This window comes from Pteropus alecto, unplaced genomic scaffold, assembly GCF_000325575.1.
Source record: "Pteropus alecto unplaced genomic scaffold, ASM32557v1 scaffold166, whole genome shotgun sequence".
Taxonomy (NCBI): domain Eukaryota; kingdom Metazoa; phylum Chordata; class Mammalia; order Chiroptera; family Pteropodidae; genus Pteropus; species Pteropus alecto.
In genome coordinates, this window is record NW_006439757.1 from 9,158,616 (window position 1) to 9,176,919 (window position 18,304).

Consider the following 18,304-nt stretch of genomic DNA (forward strand, 5'->3'; position numbering starts at 1 on the left):
AGCCCTGGAGATATACGAATTAACAAAACAGACTTGGTTTCTGCTATCATGGACCACCACTCTCTGGTTTATGGTTTTCATGGGATTTCAATTTGCTTATCTGTAAAACGAAAGATTTAGCTTATATAATATCTTAGGTACTTTCTAATTTTAAAACTATAAAGACTCATAAATGGAACATACTTTATAAGGTTAAATATCTACATTAGAGAAAGAATTAACATTATGCATTATATATGTTTATATACATAATACATATATATGTTTTCTCATAAATACGTATGTCATAAAAACATGACAATCATTATAAAAGTTGGATATTTTAGGAGGAGAAATGAATTGTCACATGTTAATTAGCTATGGTAGTGGAAGAAGTTATTAGACATTTCTTCCATCTTTTTGAGATTTTCGGTGAAAATGTCCTCATTTTTAGGAATCAAGAATTAGGATGATAGTACAACATGTGGAAATTTGTATATTATATATATTTTTTTGTTAGATGTCTTTCTTTAGTTTTTTTTACATATTCGCTTCACTGTCATATTAAAGTTTTCCCTTTTCTAATATGTAGTTTACAAATAGCATTGGGAATGTTTCCAACACAAAATACAGTAATATTCTTGATATAGTGAGGTCTGGTTGAATAAGTTCTTAAATCACTTATTTTAAGTAAATACTACATTCGACACCAAGTTTTCAATCTGAGGACACTTTGTAAATTTTCTTCAGATGCTTGTTTACAGAAGATAGTGATTACCATGAGCTCATAAACATGATTAGAAATAGCCCTCTAGCTATGAGATTTCCTTTCATCAATTAATCTAGTTGTATACTATAATTACAGTTAATCCTTTAAAATCTTTTAAAGCACTTCAAAATGAAAAGATCCAGTACATTTCCAGTTATGTGCTAATGTTGATTACCCATGTTGTTCAATGACTCCAATATATTAAAAATGAAGAAAACTACTATTTTGCAAGCTCTGAATTCTTTGAGCTAAGTAAGACAAACTAAGGTCCAGAAATGTGATGTCCTGATTATTTCATCCCATATTGGAAGCTGTCTTTGGGGGGAGCAATGTTGCTTTTGATTGGATAATCTGGACACAACATATTCTCTGTGGAAGTGAGGTAAAGTGGGAAGAGTAGAAAAATGGAAAGTAGAAAATGCAAGAATTACCTAAAATCAAAATAAGATCAAGATAATTACATTGTTATCATTTAAATATAACTCATTCTATTATGAGAAATTATCAGGCTGAGCGTAGGAGGTGAATATATGTTTTTACAGATGTGAAACTGCTGTCCAAACTCATTATCCCATCATGACTCAGTTAAATCATGCTCTCTAAGGAGAGTGATTTGTTATATTTGTGAACAGGTGGCAGCTTCATCTACTCAGAGACCAATTATGTAAAACAGCATGAAAATAGCCAGGATGCCAGTGCTGAGAATGGGTGGGGAGCGGAGAGAGAGGGGGAGAGAAAGGGTTGAAGGGAGGAAGAGAGAGAGAAAATCTGTCACATGTTACAAAAGCAATAGTGATTCAATTTTTGAACAAGGAAGATTTCTTTTTTAAGTATCCAGTGAAATAACTCCCTGCATAAGTGTCTATCATGTGAAATCCATCTGAGCACCTAGTAGTGATTCTATTAGTTCAGGTAGTTGGAATGAAACTTACCACCGTCATATTTCAATGGTATTTTGCTTTAGGACATGCTGCTGGAACTCATTTCAGAGAGTGGTGACCCTTAATAGACAGACTAAATGTCAAATTTGAAAAACACTGACAGATCAGCTTGCAATCCCAAGGTTCTGGCTGTTCTACCATCCTTCTTTTGACTTATAACATTGCCTACCAAAGCTACTATTTAAATGCAAATATATCTGTTTAGTACAGATTTGCTTATTGAATTAAATAGTTATCTCCTGGAAATGTAGAGAGACGTTCCCTAGAGAAATGGGGAGCATGTTTGCTTAATTTTGAAGAGAATGACTGATCAAAAAGGTTGCTGGGAGATTGAAAGTTTCTAGCAATCAGGAACAGCATGAATGAATGGGACTCCGAGAGAGAGAAGCTACCCCAGAGAAGAAATAGAAAGCCAACTGTTTCTCAGAGTTACCAACAACTGCATCTGCTGACAATTTTAAAAAGCCTTTCTCAATCCTTCTTGATAAACCCTTTTAAACTAAAGTTTGTAAGTTTTGGTGGAGGATTAATTTATTTTATAGGCTAATGAAAATTCCTGCAAGCCCAAAGATGAGTTGAAGGAAAGCTATTATTCCTTAAGCCTGGAAGTGACTTAGATGATGGTAAACAAGTTAGAAATATAAAGGTGTTTAGATCATTAAGGTTTGACCTTACTTTTGTTTTTTATATGGCAAAGCTAGCCTTTGGGAAATGAAAACATTAATGTAATCAAAAACATTGTATTTGTTGGTAGCATTGAGGAAATAATGAAATTTCTGTTTCAAAATGAGTGGGGTTTTTTTCAGTATTTGTTTGAGATTCAAATTCTCTGATAAATATATTGATTTAGTAGAATCAGCATCACTAGATTTTGGCTAATCAGGCACAAGCATGTAGGCTATTTAAAAATTTTTGTGAACCATTTTGATCGAGCTCATCTTGACTTTATAAGGATGCTGTATGTGACAATGAACTTGTTAGGTTTGGAGAAAATTGAGTTTCTGATGGAGATTTTCTTGTGAAATGATGATTTCAAATCTCTCTAATGGCATGCAGTTTCTTTTGGTGTTCGGGAATGTGATACAGCTAAGAATGGGAATAAACATCCAGCTGCACCTATCTAAACACCTAATTAGTCTTCCTGAGAGGTCTTCCGTGTAATCTGCATTAACCCAGTGTTTTCATCTTGTAGTTGATGTTGACTAGCTGCTTAATGTCTTATGTGAACTTAAGCTTAGGCTAGTAGGCAACTAAAGTTTCTTTACCATACAGATGTTTACAAATAATTTAGATTATAGCCTATATTCAAATTTAATTTGCATCTCTCTGAATGAATCAGAATTTCTATCTATATTTGGTTTAGATTTAGATACATTTTTGTAACTTCTGTGGCCTTAGATTTGAATTTGCTTTTCAAAGGTGCTTACCGGAAATCTCCTGGTTTGGCGATTTCCACCTAATTTGGGATAAATTCCCACGATCGGTTGGAGACACAGCAGAAGAAATCCAGAGAATCGAGAATGTCTGTGGGAATAGATAGTTTTTCAGTTGTCAGAAATTAGATTAATCATATATAAATTATTCAAACAGTGCTTGTCATCTGTCTGCAAAGTTAGTTTGAGAGGAAATCAAACTGCAAACTTTTGGAGTTTTCAATATCCCTTAATTCAGTGTTATTTGTAAATGTAATTAATATGCTACCTACTTTTTCAGCTAGATTAAAAAGAAATTAGGCTATTCTGATCCCTCTGGCAGCACTTAATCATCCCTACATTTTTCATTACCTACCCCTAAACCCTTCACTCTAGTTTTATCCCATTACTGATGATCTAATTTGCATTCATTTTTTTCAAGTCTCTTTATCTTTTCATTAAGTTTCATTTCAAATTGTTAATCTTTAATTACCTTATATTTGCCAATTCCAGTCTACCAGTGTTAATATATGGACCACTTATTGGAATTCTATCCACAATAGAAAACTATTCTAAGTGGAAAAAAAAAAAAAGCCTAGTAACAAATATCTGCTCTTAGAAAAAGTATGTGCATAACACCAGAGCAAGAGACTTAATCCTCCTGTGAAATATTTGTTTAAGTGATTGTGACAGTTAAAGTATTTTTCAAAGTATTGTTCGTCTCTATAAACTGCTAACTTTTCTTTTGCAGATTCCTTATGGGTGGGAATGGGCATGGTGCCTTAAGGAAAAATGAGGTGAGAATCTTTCATATATAACTATCCCTCCTGAATCTGTTTGTCTGATCCACCGAACTGTTTTACTGTCACATGAAGTGTATTCAAGGCCCTTATATAGCTTAGCTAAGGTTTTCTGTTTGGATTCTGCAATGGGCATAAATTTTGAGATTTAACACTTTAAAAAAATTCAGAGAATAGTAACGAGCAGGTTAATAAATGAAGGATGGTCTTGCTTTCCACATACTTTTAGGATTGAATGGGGCAGTATTTTGTATGTAAATGTTTTTTATCTCCTCAAGTAAATTTTACACATACATAAATGACATTTTCCTATCATTCCTTAAGTGAAAAGGATTTATTTTTAAATATTACGGTTCTTTTTCCCTATAAGAATTAACTGCATAGAAAGCCTATGAGAGACTCTGTTACTTATTACACGAGAATGGAATATAAAAAGACATAAATTAAAGGTTTATATCAGGATAAAAGGACAATTTTCACACAGTAAAAAAACAAATTGAGGAGTTCCAGCTATCAAAGAACCCAGAGTCAAATCAGCCATGAAGTAAACATATCAATGTCAACGAATTCAGTATCTTGAAAATATGTAGTATTTAAACTGACATTCTGAATAACATTCAGGATACTTTGACACACCATGACTTCATAAAGATATGGACTACAGCTCACTTTCCACATTCAGTCTCATCTGTAAGCTGCCTCCCAAGTAGAACAGGTTTACTGAGCTCCATTATCAGATTATTTCTCATAATTATTTACATGTGCAGAGATTAGAGAGCACATATTCCCAATGTTCTAATTTCCACAATTTATTCTTAGTTGTCCCTCCAACTTTCTATTTTTCTTTTCAAAAGCAGCAAAAAGAACTAGTATTGTGATATATATATTTGTACGTGTGCGGTTACACACACACACAGTGTTCTAGAATGTTTCTGCTCAAAGTATGTGTGTGTGTGTGTGTGTGTGTGTATTTTTGACCATTTTTCTTTAACAGACATCTAAAGGTCTCATGAAGACAACATCTCATTTAACAATTTACTATTTACTGCACACTAGAGATCCATTTCATAATGAAACTCATTTTTAGTTCATTTAAAGAAGACAATTTACTCAGTCTGGAGAGGCTGTACTCTCATGGAAGGCAGCCAGTTGATTCTGCCAGAGAATTCTCTCTCCACAGTCATTGGAAATTTCTCACGTAAAGATACCAGTATCTCTGGTGATGACAATGATGACCTGGCTTAAAAAACAAACAAACAAACAAACAAATGCTACCTGAGATTGGTCAAATATGGAATATATCAAGCTGTTTACAAATTGTTCTACTAATACATCTTCCATGAGTATAATTGGGAAGGAAGTTACGCAGACTAATAGAAGTTTCCAGGATTTCCCTGTTCTCTTTGGCACTTATCTCCATATTTATTTTTCTGTAGTAGCTCTGACACCTGCTTAGATTTCTTTTAAAGTTTATTTGTAAATCCTCAGTTTAAAAATATTAGATTGTTAGATTTGCTTCTAATTTCCATTTTTTCACTTCTCTATGTCAAAGTGAGACAAAATTTACTTCACTATATTTATGAAGATTTTTTATACTTCATTATTAACCTAGGCTTTATCCCCATACTGTCTTCTGTATTTAAGATGATTATACCTCTAATTTCCATATTCTGCCACTGTTTTTGTCCTAAATAACTATGTTTTTTCCTTAAATTGCTCATGAAATAATCACTCAGCCTTTATTAATGTCACATTAATAACAATAATTTATATTCCTTGAATACTTAATAAGTGTAATGCTAATTGATTTGCATGACTTCACTCAACCTTAGTAACAACCCGCTCACGTAGGTACCATTTTTAAGATTAGGAAATTGAGGCACAGAACATAAGTGATCCACTCCGTATTTTCAGTTGCTCTCTAATCCATCTTTTCATTGGCTCGATTTATGCCAAATCTTCCTTTTTAAACAATGATTCTTAACCTCCGCAGCTGTCCGGAGCTCCTTTTCCTTTTCTGGCTCCCCTCTATCTTTTTCCTGCACCGACTTTTCCTGACACGATTCTGTAGTTAGGCTTAGTTCCTTCCCAATCTCCTGCCCTTTTAATTTGTGAGTCTTTTTCCATCATAAGTCCCTAGACATTTTCTGAGAGTCAGCAGCAAATCTGGTAGTACGCAAGGCCCTGTTTGCAGGTGTGCTATGAGATGGCAGGATACCCAGGAGCTGGGCCATTAGTCACTATGAGTGTTTCAGTCACTCATAGTGTGGGCAGGAACACAGACTCTCTCTAGACTCTCTCCGTCATGTGGATGGGCGTTGATTACAGCTGCCTGGAGTTCTTGCTGGGACACATGGCAAGAATAATAACTGTTGATATTTGATTCATCTGCTTGGCAAACCAAAGTTTTATTCCATTGAAAATGTTACGTACGAGTCTTCTCTGTTGTTTGGTAAAGGGTGGAAATAGGGTAAAGCGAGAGGAAGTAAATTTACTTTGTTGTCTCTCCCTTCCTCCAAACCTGGTGTGAAATTCCACTTGGCGTACTTTGTAAAATTTGGCCTGAGCAGCACACACAATGATACACAGTGTATACAGGAAGCAAAATTCAACAGAATACCTTTGGCTACCACCCATGCTTACACAAAAGAGGAAATGGGCCATTATCCCACTCTCTACTTGCTGAACTTTGGCTACCATTGCTGTGAGGACAATATTTATCCTCATCTCACTTCATTCAAACTCTTGCATTGTTTTCAAGGCACAGTATGAGGCGACAGGAACAAAACTCAATCAAAACAAATCTTACCTACCACAGCCAGACAGCTAATAAGCAAAACAACTTTACAAAATCAGGTATACTTAAACATTGTTGATATTTGGACACAAATAGTTTATAAGATAGGAGTGGATAAACTACCACGATTTACTCTCTTGGGGGCATTTAAGATTCCTTAAGTCATAGAATTTTTAAGTGGAAAGGACGTTAGGGGTTGTTTAATTCATAGATATTTTATTGGTTTTACAGATGTTCAGAATACAGATGTACAGAAGTTCAGATTCAAAGGGAAAAAAGATCCATTGCCCAGTATTAAATAACTGTAAGGGACAGAGCCAAGACCTGAGCTAGGATATCTGGAATCTCTGACTTACACCCTTCAAAGGTATTACATGCTCACATACTGTGTTTTATGGTAGGTGATAGGAAGTCTGAGGAGCTATGGGTTTGATCCCAGTCAGCTTTTACTTATCCACATTTAACATATCCCGTTTGCAAATTTGCTACCACAAAATTATAATCTTGTACTAGTTTTCTCTATGATGGGAATACACATCATGCTACCTCCAACTTCATTTATACCCATATTATTTCATCGTAACTAAATACTATATTATATTCCTTCAACAAAAGTAAAAAGTAATTATTTCTGTCTGGAGGAAATTGAGGACACTCTCACAGAAGGCTTTTAGCTCAGGATTCAAGAAGAGAGGAAGTTTACTAGAATGAGAAAGAAGGAAGTATGAACTGAGTCTGTAGTTTGTGTACTTAGTACCAAGGACAACGCCTGGCCCATTGTAGGTGTTAATTGGAAAATGTCAGGGTTATAAAAACCTACTCCATGAGAGGAAAAAATTGAGGAAAAGAGAGAAAGAGGGGAGACAGAGGTAGAGAAATTGAAAAAGATGAAAAAGAAAGAGGAGAGAGTGAAAAGGAAGAGGAACTGGGAGGGGAAGAAAAGAAGGGAAGAGGAAGAAAGAAAATAAGGAAGAGGAGGAGGAAGAAAGGGAGAGAGAAAGCAGGAGAAGAGGAGAGGAGGGAAGGGAAGGGAAGGGAAAGTGAGGAAAGGGAAGGGGAGAGGAGCGGAGAGAAAAATATCCAGAATGATGTAGAAGAAGGAAAAAAGCAGTTATTTAAATAACTAGTGACAGAATCACTGTTAGTGAGAAAATTATTTTGTTTGTTAGTATATTTGTGTATTATAAAACATTTAATGAGTCATTTAAGTGTGACATCATAGACTCTTTGAGGTTAGGTTCTAGAAGGAGCTGGCATAGCAATATATTTAAAGTAGGTGTACTTATGTTGCATTAAAAAAAGAAAAATTCATAACAAATGTAAGCAAAAAGAAAAACCTTAGAAGAATCTGATTTTTAATTTATATGATGAACTCAGGGTGGAAATAAGCAATAACAGAAAATAGTATTGCCATGACATATCAGTTCTGCTTATAAATCTAACAATATTATAAATGAGGTAATAACATTGTCATCAAATTAACATTATTTAAATTCTTATTTAGCAAAAAAAAAAAAGATTTTCAGTCACAAATTTAGCTTGCATCTAGGATTAGAATGCAGAAAACCTTACTCATGTACTTAATGCTTGTTTTGTTGTCATAACTATCACATTTCATGGTGGCCTATGAATAGCAAATGGTCATCTCTATGGGTTTGTACAACATGACACAGTGGAAAGAACTTTCGGAATCTATCAAATGGATTCTTATAGAAGCTCTTTGAATTTAAAATAGTGTGACCCTGTACAAATAACTTAACCTTTTCTATAAGCCTTAGTTTATTTATCCATAAAATGGAGATTAGAATGTTTATAATTTTTTTGAGGATTAAATCAAATAAGATATGGAAAACATCTAACACAATGCCTGGCATACAAAGGATGTACTCAAGAGTAGGATCTCTTTCCTCTTGCCTGCCTAATCTAAGGACTGATATTTACTTTTTATTCCTCGAGGAGAAAAACACAATTCAATTTTAATTTTGGGCTGGAGAAGTATATTTCAATTTTTAAGGTTATTTAATATTCTCTAGTACTAGAAAAGCAATGTTTAATATCCAGCTAACTATGCTGAATAAATCTTTACTTAGATTATTTCTCTAGACGATTCTGAAATCATTGGACGCTGATGCAGCTTTCTTTGTGAATAAGAAATTTTGCCTAATTAATCTAGATTAATGCACCTAATCAGTGTAAGCAACTAGAAGGAAGAGCAAAAACAAATAAATGTGTAAAAAGGCTATGTATATGATAACTGTAATGCCCTATCTTACCTCTCTTTTTAATAAAATAGCTGAAGTATACAGGCTCATTCTTTCTAAAATTGTGATCATGGAGCACTAAAAATGTGATTCAGATCTCATTTATGTAGTTTCCTGTTTAAATGGACGTTTCACAAAATGCTGACTCCTCCCACAAAAATTTTACTCTTCAGAAGAACAACAATGATGAGAAACTCCTCTGCCAGTATTTCTCTGAGATTTATTTTATTTCTATTAATTCGGCTTAGGTGAATTGAAAGGATAGTCAATAGGTTAATGTTGCACAAGATGTCTGAATATTCTTCCGTCACTGTCAAGGAAGAATGAGCATCGTCGTGGAGAATGACATTTTAGCTTTCTAGAGCTGTTTTTATTCTACATTAAATTATCTCTAGGACAGAAAAAGAGTGTCAGATTGCTCACTACAGCAGACCAAATAATGCTAGATGTTTTATTGATAGTTTTACTGAGTTTCTACTTAGTTACCATTCCAGAAAAACTAAACTCATCATATCATGTGTACTCATCAGAGTTCCTTGTAAAACTCAAACCTCTCTCTTTATTGATGTAAAAGTTTATCATTAAAAATCAATTATGGTTATAATATTCATATTAAAAATGCTATTAAAGTAACTTAACACTTTTTCTCTGTACTTTTTTCAACTCTGACTTGTAGTGGGTGAAAAGATTTTTTTTAATCAAATTCTTTGATTTAGACACACTCAACTTCAACAAACTAAGCCACAAGAAACATTACCATATTAAGAATGGAAGGTATTATTGAGGGGATAGAAAGAATTCACGATATACCTTTTGAATCATGGTTCGACTTCTAGTATTCTCAAAACTTCCTAGATACACATACACACCCTTTCCCCCATCTCATATACCATCTGCCTCCTTGTGAACCAGGACCAAACACCTTCTCAGTTAGAATCAAACAATTCACAGACTCTCTGCCACCTTTTCTCGTAGAAGCTATGTCCTCTATGGGTAAACTCCACTCCTGGGTAACATGATATTTTCGTCACTAACAGCATGCATGCTATCCGCCAGACATTCTGTACCCTCAGAGTTCCCTTACCTGGAATTACATTGTCCTGGATTACACAATAAACAGACCATGCTATGCTCGGAGCAATAGCAAAGTTTGGGCACCATACATATATTTTTTATTTGATATTACAAAAACAACAACAACAACCCTAAATATTCTTCTTTAGAAACATAAAAACTTTAATGATGCATTTATAATTAGGTTCTGGTTTAGTATTACTGTTTCATATTTCCAGACCTTAATCCCACACTGCTCCCACCCTTGAATACCAGAGAAGCCCTTGCCTCTCCCTTCAGCCTCAAGCTGACTACTCGTAACGTCCTGTCCTTTTGTGTACACTCCACTGGATTCCCTTCTTGTATACCTTTCTGCCTCCCTATGACCCTTTTCATTTGCAGTGGATTACGGCTAATTAAAATAGAAGGATTTATTCGTATTAGATATTAATTTCTATGTGTTACACAAATATTGCTTGAGTAACACTTTCTTTCATGCCTAGACAGTTCTGAAGTGTTTCTTGATAAAATTTAAACAGTTGTCTACACATCAGACTTTAGCTTCTGTGCATTTTTTTCTCTTTAATGTGAAAGAAATCATGCATGTTTTTAGGCTTGTGTCTGGCCTTATGAATAACACCATGTTTTATTCTGCACTCTAATTAATGGAGTTTATTTTCCGGCCAGCTCTCTATTGGCAGCCCAGGATGGATCAGAGCCAAATTTCTGAGGGTGGCTGCTCACTAAGTAGCCTAAACACAGACACATACAGACATACACTCGCTCGCGGCATCACAAAGGGGTTTAAGGTGGTCCTTCTGGAACAGCTTTATTGCAACTGGAAATTTCTTCCTCTTCTTTAAATCTTCCACTTTAAATTACATTTAGGCATAAAAACTTGCTTCATTTTTTTGAGCTTCCATGCCCTCTCACAGGAGATACTGACAACACTGTGTATCTACTCTTACTTACCCAGATATTTTTAAAAAATTATTTTGGATTGTAGATTAATTTAAAACCTTCTTACAGTGAGGAACATAGGATAAGGTGGTGGTAAAGAGTGTAGATTTGGGAAGAGACAAGATTGGATCATGACTCAACCATGTATAGCTAAACAACTAGGGCTATTGCTCAAACTTTGTAAACCTCAGTTTTCTTATCTATAATATAGAAACATTTTAGTACCCACTTACTGGTGCTGTTGTAGAGATTAAATGAAATTTAGCATGCTGTCTAAACACTCAGGAAGCGGTAGCTGCTATTAATGTAATTATTAGTGAAATTATTAGAGTTATCTCCATACAGATGATGAGGGCTATAATTAAGTGTGATCTGTTTTAACCTGGCTAAACATGATCAACAGTCTCACCTGACTTGACGATGCTTTAGCTCACAGGATCTCTGAAATATTTATAGAAGTTAAGGGAAATTCTATCCAGGATTTATAGTAAGAGTACCGCTCAGTATCTCTCTGATGGATAACATAAGCTGAGATTCTTTTTTTTTTTAAGTTTGAAAAACATTATATCCTTAGAATAAACATATTTAAATATCCTCTTACAAGGTGAAACGTTTTATCTCTCAAAAAAAAAAAGTATTGGGAATATTACAGCTAAGGGTAGGATTTTAGTAGATACATTATTTTAAATTAGAATCCAAAGATACTATATGTCCTTGGGGGAAAACATCTTATGTAACCTTATGGAACAATGTTTCTTTAGCACCAAGGACAAACACATAAGCAAACTTGCAACTCTAAAAGCTGCCCAAAACAGGGAATTGGTATGACATGTTTTCAGATAGAACGTTGCAGGAGAATGTGGCCTGCAAGAGTTAGATACAATCCTGTGCATAAAACTTTGAAACTGAATCAATATATCAACAGGTAAAAGCATTAAAAAAAATATATGGAGACTTGTGAGATACACCATTTTAATGATTTCCCTTTTTCAGGGAACCCTCAAACATGATCACGTGGAACTGAATGCTCTGGAAATTGCTCTCACTTGAAGGTAAGGGTCTGAGATTTACTTTTACTTATTTATTCTCACCCTGTATACAAAAATGCTTCTGTATCTGGAGTGTCAAATTTGAGGTTTTGGAATATAAAAATATCATATCACTTGATTATAAAATGATAAAAATAATTTGTTCTATTTTAAGAACAAACAATAGGATAAGATGAGAAGGACCTGACTGTAAGTTTATCTTAGATTTCAGTGTTTAAGCGCTTCAGAAAGATAACAGGCCTTTATTTACTTAGAAGTCCCAAGCAACAGAATTTTTTACTAATATACTTCTTTCTTCCCTGCTTTCTTACCTAACAGTCAGAGTTCTGAAACATAAGCACAATCAAGAGGTATATTAAAACTATATTCAAATTTGGAGACTATTAAGAATTCCAAATTTTATCTTATATAATGACCCTAATTAATTAAATATCTTTTTGGAAAATCACAGATTATGTATACATATAATCTAAATAGACATTGGTATATGAAATATTAACTCAGGGATGGTCATTTACAAAAAACGATGAAGAATAAAAGTGAGATGAAGCACTAGGTTTTATTTTATTTTATTTTTGTTAAAAAAGGTTAAGACTTTCAAACTAAAAGGAAATGGCTTGCACTTAAAAAAGAACCTGTTATCAATCAATAAAATATGCTCTGTATGAACTACTGCCACTATTAATTACTTAACATTTTTTATTCTAATAAAAGGTATTTAAACAATGCATATTTTTTCTTAAGTTATAAGACAGAGATATTTGTCAAATTGTAATGCAAAAGAATTAATTTATACTACTAATCTAGGTCGGACTGATCACCTTTAATAAAACAGTCACAATTGGAGACCATGAGTTTAGGGAAGTGACATTTAACATTTGATAAAACTTGACATTTTGCTATAGGTACTAAGGTAAAATATACTTTTAAATTAATTGCTTTTTTTCCTAATAGCAGCACGAAATTATACTCTGTGATATCACCTCTATTTGAGCTTTAGGCCTCCAATTACATTTGCAAAAAAGAAAAAGGAAGGAAGGAAGGAAGGAAGGAGGAAGGAAGGAAGGAAGGAAGGAAGGAAGGAAGGAAGGAAAGAAGTAAGAAAGGAAGAAAGACCCAAACAACCCTCCCCAAAATAAAAGTTGCCCTATTTCAATAGTGATTAGTCCTCAACGATATTAGATGAAGTCTAATTTATTTTTATAAAAAGTTTTATGAGTGGAAGTGGGAAAAGTGGACATAACTGGTACATAAGATTTGTCAAGTGTCAAACTCTGTGACGCTTCTAATTTGTCTTCCCTGAAATCTGACCTGGGGCTCCTTCATGAACAGTTCGTCATCACTGTCTGTGTTCACAGTATAAACTCAGTATTTTCAAGTCATGTGGGCCAAATATGCACTAGGATTTTATTTCCAGGGCCAAATATGCTCTAGGATTTTATCTTCTGGCTTAAATCATTTGTGGGTTTTGACTACTTGGGAAAATAAAGAAAGAAATGAATTCAATATGCCTTGCAAAACATTTTAAAAAGGGATGTACAGTCAATTGGATCATGTTTTGTTATTAGATCTTCCTGGACCAAAATGTAACCATTGATCTCAGAACAAAAATATCCTCTTTAAAAAGACAAAGAGTATAGGGAAGTTAGCAAAAATCGCCTGAAGAATAACTGGCTGTCTTCTCTGTGCCATCCACATAACTCTTCCTGACAAGTCTTCCTTTTGCAATTCACACATGCATGCACACACACAGACTTATATATACACTAACATGAGCATATACATGTGAGCATATATACTTTCTAATCTACAGGGATGACTAGCCATGTGAATCTATATGTTCATTGTTCTGTCACAAAAAGATCTGCTTTCCTATATGAAAAGAAACGTTAGGCTTGCTATTATTCTTTAAAAGTCCTGTAAATTACATAGATTAGATGAGAACAGAACAAAAAAGAGGTATACTTGACATTCCTCTTCCAGCAATTCAGCCAAACTCAGTGTGAGATGCTGACACTTGGAACCGCACGGTGTGGATTCATCATCATCATTCAGTACTTACTGTATGCCTGTCAAATACGTGGCATTATTATTCATTATTTTTCTCTAGTCTGTGGAGCTTTAAGATGACCCTCGAAAGTTAAAAAGCAAATAAAAATATAAACAAAATAATATTCATTCAAAAAATCCCAATTAGTCATGACTCTTTCGAGAAACTTTTTGCCAGAGAAATTTCAATTAATTGAATTGGACTATTTCATACTTTTTCAAAAATCCCAAATGTTATTTTTAACAATTTGTAAGTCTCTATTTTCTCATATATATGTAAAAAAGTAACAGTTCTGAAAATGTTATGCCCAAACTTCAAAACATTCTGTCTCTCTCTCTTTCTGTATATGTGTGTGTATGTATAAATGCACACACATATATGTACAATGAGTTAGTCATTATCTTTAATGAGGCTAGAAGCTCCTGGCTTCAAGTTTTGTCAGTTTTGGAGCAATCATTAGGATCAGTCCTTCCAATGGATAATCAGTTTTCATTACCAGCAAACAAGACATTTCTACCATAATCTAAAAATTTTCATATATTTTTAAAAATAAATTGATATTTATATTAATTAGATAGTTTTTTATTAGTGAGAATTTTGTCATCTATTGGAAGTCAAGTACAGTAATGGGAAGCCCCACTTTTCCAAAGTGGACTAAATAAAACTTAAAAACTGAGAGAAAGCAAGAAAAAAAATCTTATTTAAAATTCTTGTTTTTTCTTATATAGAGGAGCATAGATTCTTCTATGCTTATTAAGTTAAATTAAAACAAGATATGAGTTTCTTATATTAGGTTAAGTTACAACAAATCCTAAAACATCAATTTTTAATATATAAATATACATATAATACTATTTTTATATACATATTATAATATGTATAATTAATATAATACATGGTGACATACATATTAATATAACCAATGTTTATATGATGAGAAGAATTCTGACTTCTCTGAGATATCAGAAGGAGCTTTCTAATCTTTTCTTACCAGCCCATTAAGAGCAAGAATCTGTTCATTTTATTTGCAGCAAAGTTGTTTGATGCCAATAGATATATGGAATATATATACAACGGTGGGTGTCTAATTGTCTAGAAGATTTAGACTTAAAGAGTCTTGCTTGAGGGGAGAATTCTGGAAACAAGGTCACCTTCTCAACTCCTAAGATCATAGTATCTACCTCTCCTGAGCTGAACAGTGACTCATCTTCTAGGTCTCTGGATAAACAGGTGGCTTTGGAGTCTCTGAGAGTCCCCACGAAAAAAAAATGATGCCAGGCCTTGTGAGAGCCTGCACCACACCCACTATTGGGTGTTCAGCTCCCAGACCAGAAAGGGGTAAATCCTGGGGGAATCTACACTTGTGTGAACATTAGGAACTTACATTGAAGGTCGATGTTGACAGTGCCTAAGTGTGACAGGACTTCCTGGATCCCAAGGAGACCATATGGAGCTGCAAGGGAGGGCCAATCGTGTATGTGTTTTTAAAATATTTAAAAATAATTATACTTATATTAATGAATGATTCATAATTTAACTATACACCTCCTACTCAATAATCTCTTATATAGAGCTATAGTAATCTTGTCTTAGTATTTTTTGCATTTTACCTAATTAGAATTGGCTTTTTAATGTGAGCATTCATTTCTGTAATTTAGTTTGGAGTTTAAAAAACTTGATCAGAGTTAAAGAATAATGAAAGTGGTGTAGGCCCAATATTGGGCAGCAATCTCAAAGAAAGCTACACTTGCGAGATGTCAGGTAATTTGTCCAACACCATAATTTCTGGGTCAAACAATAATGGTAATGTCACAGGACATTCAATGACATGTGGTTTTTTTGTTTGTTTTTAACCTTCAAGTTTATCCTCTTTGAACTGAAGGAGGCTATTATTTCTTGGAGCTGTGAACTCTTACAAGCTTATCTCCTCATTTCATCTCTAATTTTCATTCACTCATATGGTTTCTAATGTTTGGCTTGATTATATGTGTTATAACTTGACAAGGAATTGCTACTTTGTTTATAATACAGTATTAATTATAAGAAATTTTTTTTTAATGGTTTTAATGGAACTCTGAAAAATTATTCAGGCCTTTCATTGAGTCTTCTGTGTTGGACTAGCATGGTGCCACTCAAATGGAAAGTTTTAATCATAAATTTTCTTAAGAAGTATTACACATAGATTCTTTTTTTTCTTATCTGAGGATATGGCATACTAGGAATGTTACTGTATGTTCTTTTAATGTTTATCTGGATTAATTTTTCTCTGTCATAAACTGAGTCTTCCAGTTCAGAAGGGAATTTTTTTTTTCCCTCTTAAAACATTTCTTGTCCAGTGAGTTGCCATGGTGGTTAGGTTGGCAAGAACCATTCCAGAGATACGAATGGGGTTAAAAGTTGGTTTTTCTTTCTCTTTCTTTCCCACATGTGCACTGCTGCACAGAGCCACAAAACTGTACACACACCACACATCATACACACACACACATACCACACACGAAGTACACACACACACTGAAAAACACTAGTAATCTGTAGCAACCCATGGGGATTCTAGATGGAAAAGTCTTTGGACTGCCCATAAGAAAGTGAATTTTTTGTACATGAGCCTTTATGCCAGGACTACTGAGACTGCTAAGATGTGTACCATGGTTACATAGGAAGAAGAAATGTCTCTTTGTCAGAGCTCAGGTAGCAAATTAGTATTATAATTATTATCAGCAGTCATATAGTATCCAGCAGCAATAGAAGTATCATTTTTCTCTCCTATATTGCAAATAAAACAGTGTGTAATTGCATATGGCTCTGCAAATTAGTCTTTATTATCAACTTTGATCTCTAAACCACAAGTTAAATAATTCAAGATTAGAAGCTCAAGTACCATGAGATATAAAAATTAATATATTACTAATTTTTAAATATTCCTGACATAGAGGCTGATATAAATGAGCTATTTTTACTGTTCTTTCTGCCAACTATACTGTCTGAAGACTCTGGCCAATGTTTGAAAGCTCTTTCAACTCAGAACTCCCTCAGATGTTCTTTTATGATATGAAAAAAAAGGAGAAAGCAGAACAGCTTTGTGTTCTGTGGTAATGAAGGAAGGTCAGAAATCATAGCATATAGATTTTTGGAAAAGAGTCAGAACTTTTTATAGAGAAAAGATAAAGATTATTAGCAACATTGACCTTGCAATCCACTGTAACCATTCCTAAGGCTAAATTGAAGTCTTTGTGGAACAAATAACGTGTTGACCCTTAAAATAATCTCATCATGACTGTGAACAACAATGGAGCAGTTAGGGAGAGGTGACAGGGATTTAGTTTTAAATTAAAGCAGCAACATCAGACTCACACAGTAAACTCTAAGTAGGTTTCCCCCACATTTTATCTTTTTTGTATAGTAGGAAAACTGTAAATACTGTATTTTTCTTGTTTGCATCATCACCATAGTAATCATATAAATTATCTAAACTGAGATACTTTTGAAAGTGACAGAGTTACCATTACCATTCTGAAGCCACAGGAATCAACCTGGACTGACTAGGGGAAGTAAGAATATACTTGTGGTGGAGAAAATGTTTTATTACCATAGAATATGCAATAGTATGCACCCTATAGAGCCTCATTAATAGCTTCCAATCATTTATCACACAATCTAAAACTATACCAGTTCAACTTGCAAAATTTGGACATTTACATTTGTTGCCAGAAGGAAAAGTGATTGAATTTCATCTAAGTTTTAATCACAATGCTTTCAAAGTTGTGTTCAATAGACAATGATGACATGGTCCACTAAATATCAGAAATTAAGTCTTGTGTATGAATTGCAAATATGATATAAATTGGTGAGCTAAATATATGTCTATCAATGGAATAGTTCTAGGATGTAGTTCCTGTTTTAAATACCTGCACAACATTGTAGAAATTACAATAAAAATATATGTATAAATTATCATACAGAAATTCTGTGATGTTTCCATGTGTGGAAAGAAATTTATAATAAACTTCTAGTCCAAAGACTGAAGTAGTCACAAACTAATAATATTGAGAAAAAAATTTAGGAAAAAAATAGTGTTGAAAATTGTATTACAATACATAGAAGCAAAAAGATTAGGCTAAATTTAGTTTTTTTCTTTTCCCAATTGCCCACCTTAATTTTTAAGGCTGATTTTATGTAAAATTGTGGTATTTTACTAAAATGTAAAATTTTCCAAAATTAACTTATTCTTTC